This window comes from Scylla paramamosain, chromosome 18 (genome assembly GCF_035594125.1).
Source record: "Scylla paramamosain isolate STU-SP2022 chromosome 18, ASM3559412v1, whole genome shotgun sequence".
Taxonomy (NCBI): Eukaryota; Metazoa; Arthropoda; class Malacostraca; order Decapoda; family Portunidae; genus Scylla; species Scylla paramamosain.
The window spans coordinates 2235319-2245000 of NC_087168.1; the positions used below are offsets into that span (position 1 = coordinate 2235319).

The 9682-nt window shown below is 41.7% G+C and overlaps 1 protein-coding gene across 1 annotated transcript in view; it reads left to right on the forward strand.

Moving 5' to 3' along the window:
• Nucleotides 1-357: 357 nt before the first annotated feature.
• LOC135108991 (uncharacterized) overlaps nt 358-9682 on the forward strand; it is a 98538-nt gene continuing 89213 nt past the window's right edge. The window contains exon 1 of the mRNA XM_064019922.1: nt 358-378. The gene's annotated coding sequence lies outside the window, so the exon portion shown is untranslated. The remainder of the gene's footprint in view (nt 379-9682) is intronic.

A 9682-nucleotide genomic window follows, 5' to 3' on the forward strand; every position in this document is an offset into this window, starting at 1 on the left:
CCACGGTCGCCTTTGAAAACACCCATGAAAACTTATCTGATCTATTTAGATTTCGTAAACACCCATGAAAACCTACCTAACTAATCTGTCTGGACATCTAAACACCCATAAGAACCTATCTAACCATCTCTGTGGCCCTTAAAAACAATTCCAATGAAAGAACAAAACACTTAAAAACCACACCTTTTTTTTTTCTTTTTTTCCTTTTTTCTTTTTTTTTTTTACCTTTATTTTTGCATCTCTTTTGTTTCAGATTAACTGGCTGGATTTACTCGTGCACTGGTTGATCGATGCTTGACGCGAACTCTGCACAGTCCAGCCGGCAGACAACCTGACCTTGCCTGCTTCACTTGAGTCGCCAGTACCTCAGTCTTACGGGTGAGTGAAGCGTCCTCTCCTGATGTGTGAATCTTGGGGACACAATGCTGGGTAGGAAGTTGTGTCATTATGGTGTTGCTTTCCTCTTTTTTTATAGTTATTATTATTTTTTTATTTATTTTTCTTTTCTTTTATTTATTTATTTATTTATTTTTTTTTATTTATTTATTTATCTATTTATTTTTTGGTGGGGGCAGGAGTTGTGTTAGGTTTGGTTGTTGTTGTTGTTGTTGTTGTTGTTGTTGTTGTTGTTGTTGTTGTTGTTGTTGTTGTTGTTCTTCTTCTTCTTCATGATGATGATGATGTTGTTATCATTATTTTCATCATCATCATTATCATTATCATAATCATCATGCATCATCATCATTGTCATCATTATTGTTATTGTTGTTGTTGTCGTTTTGTTGTAGTTGTTGTTGTTGTTGTTGTTGTTGTTGTTGTTGTTATTATCATTATTATTATTATTATTATTATTATTATTATTATTATTATTATTATTATTATTATTATTGTTGTTGTTATTATCAATAGTAGTACTAGTAGTAGTAGTAGTAGTAGTAGTAGTAGTAGTAGTAGTAGTAGTAGTAGTAGTAATAGTAGTAGTATCATCATTATTATTTTTATCATTATTATTATTTATATTATTATTTTTATTATTATTATTATTATTGTTATTATTATTATTATTATTATTATTATTATTATTATTATTATCATTATTATTATTATTATTATTATTATTATTATTATTATTATTATTATTATTATTATCGTTGTTATTATTATTATTATTATTATTATTATTACTATTATCATTATTATTATTATTATTATTATTATTATTATTATTATTATTATTATTATTATTATCATTATTATTATTATTTTCATTATTATTATTATTATTATTATTATCGTTGTTGTTATTATTATTATTATTATTATTATTATTATTATTATTATTATTATTATTATTATTATTATTATTATTTTTATTATTATTATTATTATTATTATTATTATTATCATTATTATTATTATTGTTATTATCAATAGTAGTAGTAGTAGTAGTAGTAGTAGTAGTAGTAGTAGTAGTAGTAGTAGTAGTATCATCATTATTATTTTTATAATTATTATTATTTTTATTATTATTATTATTATTATTATTATTATTATTATTATTATTATTATTATTATTATTACTATTATTATTATTATTATTATTATTATTATTATTATTATTATTATTATAATAATAATAACTATTATTATTACTACTAATAATATTATTATTATTAATATTATTATCAATACTGTTATTATTATTATTATTATTAGTAGTAGTAGTAGTAGTAGCAGTATATTTATTATTATTATTATTATTATTATTATTATTATTATTATTATTATTATTATAAATAATATTATTTATATCATTATCATCATTATCATTGTCATCACCACCACCACCAACAACAAGACTACTATCAGTATTTTTACCACCACCACCACTACCATCATCACCACCACAATCACCATCACCACTCGGATAATTTCTATATGGGCTCTGGCATTCCCTCCCTCTTCCCCATCACCTCACACTCAGTAGCGGATGGGCGTGTAGCGGCTTCACTCTTCATTTCACGCTAGTCTGATGATACACTGCACCCATTTCACGCTGGACTCTGGACGTGGCGGAGGTGTGACGCCCGTAACTCCTGCCCGGGATCACAGGTGGTAGAAGTATTACCCGCCACCTGCGTCACAGTGTCTAAACAGGTGGCACACTCGGCCCCGGTAGATCTGTTTGTCCGCGGCACGTACTGGGGCGGGTGTGTGGCAGTGGTGCTTGAGCGGAGGCCAGGCGGGAGTGGTGTGTACCTGGCCTGCATCTCACCAGGTAGTTTTAGTCCACCTAGTACATACCTAGTACAAGGCTTTCATTCCTCTCCACTCCCTTCCTCTCCCTTCCTCCTGGCCTCTCTTCTTCCCTCCTTCCCTCCTTCCCTACCTCCATCCTTAACCCTCTCCTCCTCCTCCCCCTCCCGCGGTAATGTGTGCCGCGGGGAAGGATGATGTGACATTGTGCAGCGGCTGTGGAAGGTGACAGTGCGGTTGGTGTGGGTACCGCTGCCGCCGCCGCCGCCACTACCACCAGACGGCCGAGGTGGTGGGGTGAGGGAGGCCTGGCCAGGGTACACGCGCACACACACAGATATTCAATGAGAATGGGTGGAAAACAGTGCTGGACGAGACCTTGTTTGTGTGGGTGCATAGGAAGGCTGCGGCGGGCGTGGGTGTGGGTGACGTGTGGGTGACGTGTGGGGGAGGTGGCGTGTCGGGTTGTCGTGTGACGTGCATAGAGGGGGAAAAAAAAAGGTGTTAAGTAGTGGGTGGAGAGGACACGCGGCGGGCCAAGTTGGGTGTCCGGCAGTGGGCGTTTTATCTGAGGCTTGGGCGTGCAAAGGAGAGCGAGTGGGCCGTGCAGGGGCGGGGCGCGGCACGGCCCGACGCGGGTCCTCCTCTTCACTGTAGCCGGGGTCCCCGCGGGTCTGGCTAGACATCCTCTCCCCATTTTTACCCGCCGGTGTCCTTGTCAGCGGTAATTTCGTCCGCGGATATTGGTGTGGGTCCCGGCCTCCTCCCCTTCTGTGTCTTCTCCCTCCTCCCCTAGCCTTTCCTCCTGCAGCTTCCCAGAACGGCTGCCTCTAACCACGGCCGACAATGCCGCCGCTCACCCGCCTATCGCCAAAATGACAGGTGTCTTGCTATTCCGCGCACGCAACCTGCCTTCTCCCATTTTCTTTCCTCTTAGCAGCGCTGCATTGATCTCCCCACGCGGGCTGGTGCACGCCTGGTGATGCTCGCAGGTGATCTGGCGCGTGCGTTGGTGTACACGGTGGCAGCAGCGAGGGAGGTGAATAAAAACAGCGAGCAAGGCGAGTGAGGCGAGTAGCCACTGTTGTGTCGCCCGCCAGCGCGACACACATACTCCTCCCCACATCTCGTTTTCTACAGCCCCTGCCACCGTCCCGCAGCAGGTCTCACTCACTCAGTCGCCTTGTGGGTGTCGTGGTGCGCGTGTGACCGGGGTGGGCCGTCCCAGCGCTCGCCTCATCCTCTCACTCTGGAATCGTCAGCGTGGTAGGACAGACCCCGCCGGCCGTGGAGCCCTTGGAAGGTCTCCTGGTGGGATCGCTTCAGTGAATCAGCGCTTTTTTGCATACCTGCCTGGCCGAGACAGAAGGCAGGTGAAGGTTACAAGCGGTAAATCATATTGCGCACCGCCTGCTCAGTGGACTCCGGCACCTCCTTACATGCTGGCTGACGACTCCACGGGGACTAGAACACTTGTGCAGCAGCGGTGGGGCCTCGGTGCTCCGTGTGGCGGCGGCCTGGCGTCACGGCTGGTGTATGGTGTGTGTGTGTGAGAGAGAGAGAGAGAGAGAGAGAGAGAGAGAGAGAGAGAGAGAGAGAGAGAGAGAGAGAGAGGGAGGGAGGGAGGGAGAGGGAAACGGTCCGTGCGTGGCTGGGTTCATGGACGTTCCTCAAGGTTACTTACGATATCACCTGGACATCTCACACTATCGTGGATTCCCTGCACTCGCGGCGCCCGTAAAGAGTGTCCGGCGCGGGGAAGTGTTGCTTCGCCTCTCGCTTCTCGCGGGGCACGCTGGCGCTGCTCAGCCACGCACTGCTCGCCGCGGACTCTGCTTCACTCCCGGCCGTCACTCACTCGGTGCTCGCTTTGACTGTCACTCGTGAGTCTTTGATTTTAGCAGTTCAAGGCGTGTTGTAGTGAAGATGATAGTGATAATAGTATAGCTGCTTTCTTATTATTAATCTGTTGTCGTTTTTATTATTATTATTATTATTATTATTATTATTGTTATTATTATTATTATTATTATCATTATTATTATTATTATTATTATTATTATTAATACGGAGCACACTCATTGTCATTATAATTTCTACTTATCATTTTTTATTTTGCCATACCAATAACAATAATAGTAATAATAATAATAATAATATCAATAATAATAATAATAATAATAACAACAACAACAACTACTACACCAATACTAATAATGTGACTGGTAATCACCGTAAAGACAAACACAACGGTCTGCTGAGTGTCGCGTTGAGCTTCATTAATCCCAAGTTTTGATTTTGAATCTCAGGTTTAGTGAACCGAATAATTCAATTATGTGGCGCCCAGACTTCGTGCAGGGAAGGGACTGTTGAGAGAGAGAGAGAGAGAGAGAGAGAGAGAGAGAGAGAGAGAGAGAGAGAGCTGATTCCTCCACAATAATCGCAGCAGAATTAAAGAGAGACCAGAGCCACGCATTAAAGACGAACATGAAGGAGACAATGGACTAGGCGAGGCGCGGCAGTAGGCGGTGGAGGTGGCTGCAGAAGTGGCCAAACAGTGGTGTGGTGGTGGTGGTGCAGTGGTGGTGCAGTGGTGGTGGTGTGACGCACGGTCGGAGACAGGTGACGAGGCGTAATCTGGCACTGCAGGTGGGAGTGCCAAGCTGCAGGCCACCCAGGATCCTTCCACGGACTGTCTCGGAGAAGCAGCGCCGGCCGGGGAGACAGATTGGTGCCCCGGCCGTCGTGACACGCACAGACACGGGCGGTGGCTGGTGGTGACTGGCTGACTGCTGTGCCCTCCGCCCTCCGCCTCGCGTCCCACTGTGTCACTCATGCTGGAGGTCCCCGTGAGGCGCCCCAGGACCCCCCCAGTGCCACTCACACCCACGTACCTGTGAGGATACCCGTGCAGTCTCTCTTCTTCACGGCGACTCCTGTCAGCACCAAAGGTAGGCCCATATGGTGCCTTCTATTGACTGTCGGGTGTTTGTTGCCTCTCATGTTTGTGTGTACTGCAAGTTTGGGGTGTTTTGTGTCGCTTATATGTTTGTTCTCTGCAGTGCGTTCAAGTTGTAGGGAAGTTTATCTGTCTATTCACTGCCTTGCGTGTTATCATTCAAGCTGTTATCATTCAAGCTGTAAGAAAGCTTGTTTATCTGTTCCCTAGTCTGTGTGTTCTCTAAAGTTCATCTAAGTTTAGGAAAGCTAATCTGTTTGTTCATTGGTCTGCGTGTTCTGTAGATTTCGTTCAAGTTGTATGGAAGTTTGTGATCTATCTGTCCACTAGTCTGCTTGTCCTGTAGAGTTCGTTTAGATTGTAGGGAAATTAATCTATTTGTCCACTCGCTTGCGTGTTCTTTAGAGTTTGTTCAAATCGTAGAGAAATTCATCTAGCTGCCAGTCTGTCTGTTCTCTAGAGTTCATTCAAGTCGTAAGGAAGCTAAATCTGTTCACTTGACTGCCATGCTCTGTAAATTGAAAGCAGTTGTCCACACGTTTGCACTCTCAGTCACACACACACACACACACACACGCACACACATTCGTACACACTGACCTTTGGGAAGAGAAGGGGAGGAAGGCACCAAATCAAGATAAAGCACAGTGAAAGTGACAAAGGAGTTAAGATTCTGGCCAGGTCTAGCATTGATAAGGCGGACAGAATATAGATAAGAGCAAGCAGAAGAAGTAGAGAGTCTGAGGAGGACATGAAGATAGAAAGTTGAAAAGAATAGTTGCCATGAAAACAGCGGTGGCAGATTCCAATATAACAATGTGGTGAAGTGTGAGAGAAAACACGAGTGGATGAGACAGCAGACTAATTTCTTGCCATATAGACGCATTGTATTATAAAATCTACAGAAACAATCCTTGAGATCTTGTTGCATTAGTAGAGGTTCCCGTGCACGTAAGAAGCGCCCCCATACTTGGCTGGACGCATCCTTCTATAGAGGCAGTGTGAGACGATACTGAACAACTGACTACATGTGGACTGCATGAGCGAGGCGTGCTGTGTGAAACTCCTGCTCTGATTGAAAGTGAGGGCAAGTCGAGAACGATCATTGTATAGGAGAGATTCTGCCGAGTGTCACTGAGTAGAGGTTGTGTTGAGGTTGTGTTAATAGAAGAATGAACTGGCTTAACCATTCATCTTTTTAACCACTGAATCGTGAGCTCCCCGAGACTACCGCTGTCATTAAAAAGCGTCATGTAAAAGTGGTGTTGAAGAAGAGAGGGGACAAATTTCTGGAGGATTGTGTTAAGAGATGAAGGAACTGTCTTTACCATTCATCTTTTTAACCACTGAATCGTGAGTTCCCCGAGACTACCGCTGTCATTGAAAAGTGGCAAGTAAAAATGTTGTTAAAGAAGGGGAGGATAATTTTCTGGAGGGTTGTGATAAAAGATTCAAGAAGTGATCTAACCATTCATTGATTTGTCCACTGAATAACGTAATTTTTTTGTTTAGCTTACTGCATTACAAGTGTCAAGATGCGTTATTAAAGTTGTCAATTATCTGGAGGGTTTTGTTAACAGGTGAAGAAACCGATTTCACCATTCATTGATTTAACCACTGAAGGACGTGTAGGTTTTTTGTCTAGATTACCGCTGACTGTCATTAGGAAAAAGTATTATTAAAGAGAAGGGGGGCAATTTTCTTCAAGCTTGTGTTAAGAAATGAAGGAACTGATCTAACTGTTTGTCTACTTAACCTTTGAAGAACCGCGGACTGTCAATGAAGAGCGTCGTTAAGATGTTATTAAAGAAGAAGCGACAGTTTTTCTGAAGGCTGTGTCGAATTCATGGGCGAAGGAGTTAATTTAACCATTTATTGATTTAACCACTAAGGAACACAAGGCTTTTCTGAGACTATCGGCGAATGTCATTGAAAAAAAGTGCCATTCAGACCTGTCATTAAAGATAGGACAGTCTCATTGAAGGTTGTGACCTGAAAGTGAAAGAATCAATTTATTTAGCCTTGAAGAATACGAGCTTTAAAGGACTATAGTACCATTTAAATCTGTTACCTTCCACTCACAAGCTGCCAAAAACAGTCACCCTTACGAGCTGGTGAATAAGATTTATGATTTTTCAACACGACAATGCTCTTCTGGGAAAGGTTCGCTTAGTAATAGGGACCCAGTTGCCCTTGACCACATATCAGAGAAATTAGGGAATCTGGCGTTCATAGCGTCTGGTGTTAAAGGAAGGGCAGTTTTGTGGGAGACTGTCGAGTTAATAAGTGAAGGAGTTGGTGCCTCTAGCCAATTAGGAATATCAAGTTTTATTCTACCCTTAAATCACAGAAGTTAGGAGATCTTCAACGTCCAAACTGTTATCTACGTGTTATTAAAGACTGCATAGTGTTCTGCAAGGTCTTAAAGAGTTTACAGGTAAAGAATTGGTGCCTCTACCCAGTTAAGAATACCAACTTTCTTTTATTCTACCCTTAAATCACGAAATTAGGAGATCTTTAACGTCTAAACTGTTATCTACGTGTTATTAAAGACTGCATAGTGTTCTGAAAGGTCTTAAAGAGTTGACGGGTAAAGCATTGGTGCCTCTAGCCGTTTAGAAATATCATGTTTTCCTTACTTAGCCCTTAAATCATAGAGGGTACGCGATCTATAGCGACCATAGAGTCCTCTGTATGGTATTAAAGAAGAGTGGCTGGTATCCGGAAGATGTTGTCGAGTTGATAGGTAAAGCAGCGTGTCTAGCCATTCAAAGGACTCTGATATCCCGTAGATTATCAGTGATTGTTATTAAAGAACGTCATTGAAAAGTGTCATTCAAGAGGATTTACTTTTCTGGAAGGTCGTGTCTGGTTGAGTCAATGAATGGAAGTAATGTAGCTGTTGGATTAAGTTTTCTTTGCATTACCCACGGCGTCAGTGTCCAATGCATGTCATTGAAAAAAAAAGATGCTATTTTGGAAAGTTTTATCGAGTTGATTTGCGAAGGAATTCAAGTAATTTGAATGAAGAAAACACAATATTTTTTCTTTTACTTTAACCGTGAAACGTAGTATTTAGAAGACTCCATAACGTATAAAGATTATGCAGAGGTGTATAAATGATAAAGCTTAGAGGAGAGCGTATAAAGCAAAACAGAATAAAGAAAAACATTTAAGCCATCTGTTCTCGCTTGCCTCATTTTGTGCGTACGTCCATGAAAAAATAAAAATAAAAAATAAAGGATGAAAAGCGTTTAAGAACATATATTCTCGTTTTTTTTTCTCATTTCATGCGTAAGTCTGTGAAAAGAAAAAAAAATGAAAAGCGTTGATAACATATTCTCTTTTTTTCATTTTATATTTGTCTGTAAAAAAGAAATTAAATAAATATGAAAAGTGTTTTGAAATATCTATGTATTCATATAATGTTCTCATTCTTTGAAAATGGGAATAGATGAAATGAGAATATATATATATATATATATATATATATATATATATATATATATATATATATATATATATATATATATATATATATATATATATATATATATATATATATACTCATCTGTTTTGATTTTATTCCTGTCTGCGAAAAAAAAAAGTTTAAAAAATCTCTTCTCATCAGTTTTCAGTATTCGTTCCAGCGTGTGTGATAGTCTGGGTGTTCTCTCTTTGATCCAGCGCGTCTCTGATTGATTGAAATGCGACAGAGAGTGTGAGGGCTCGGCGGTGCATTCTAATCCCTCCCTCTGCTTCCCCTCGCTGCGCTTTGTATTGCAGTGCTGGACTTCTTCATCTTAACTTGTCGCTTTTTGCAAATAAACTTACATAAAATACCAAGAGAAAAAGAGAGAGAGAGAGAGAGAGAGAGAGAGAGAGAGAGAGAGAGAGAGAGAGAGAGAGAGAGAGAGTTAGTTGAATGAGTGATTGATTAAGTGGTATTTTGGCGCCGCAACAATAAGGTCATGGAGAGAGAGAAAGAGAGAGAGAGAGAGAGGCAAAACAGACAGACACGCAGACGGGGAGAGAGACATACAAGCAGAGAGAGAGAGAGAGAGAGAGAGAGAGAGAGAGAGAGAGAGAGAGAGAGGGTGTATGTTTGTGTGTGTGTGTGTGTGTGTGTGTGTGTGTGTGTGTGTGTGTGTGTGTGTGTGTGTGTGTGTGACAGAGAGAAAGTGAGTGGGCGTGGGCAGAGCGGAGGGACAGACAGACAGACAGACAGACAGAGCCGTCACCTTCCCCTTTACCAGGCATGGCGTGTCATTAGAGCGACACAGCCAACAGGACTCAGGTGACCCTTGACAAACAATGGCGCTAGGAGAGGCTGCGCTGCTCCGCCCGCCTTCCCTGCCCTGCCCTCTGCGCCCGCCTCTCCTGTGCTCTGCTGCTGGTGATGCTGCGAGACTACGGTGACTTGTGCTGGTGAGAGGGAGTGACAGTCCTCGGAGTTGTGGTCTTCTG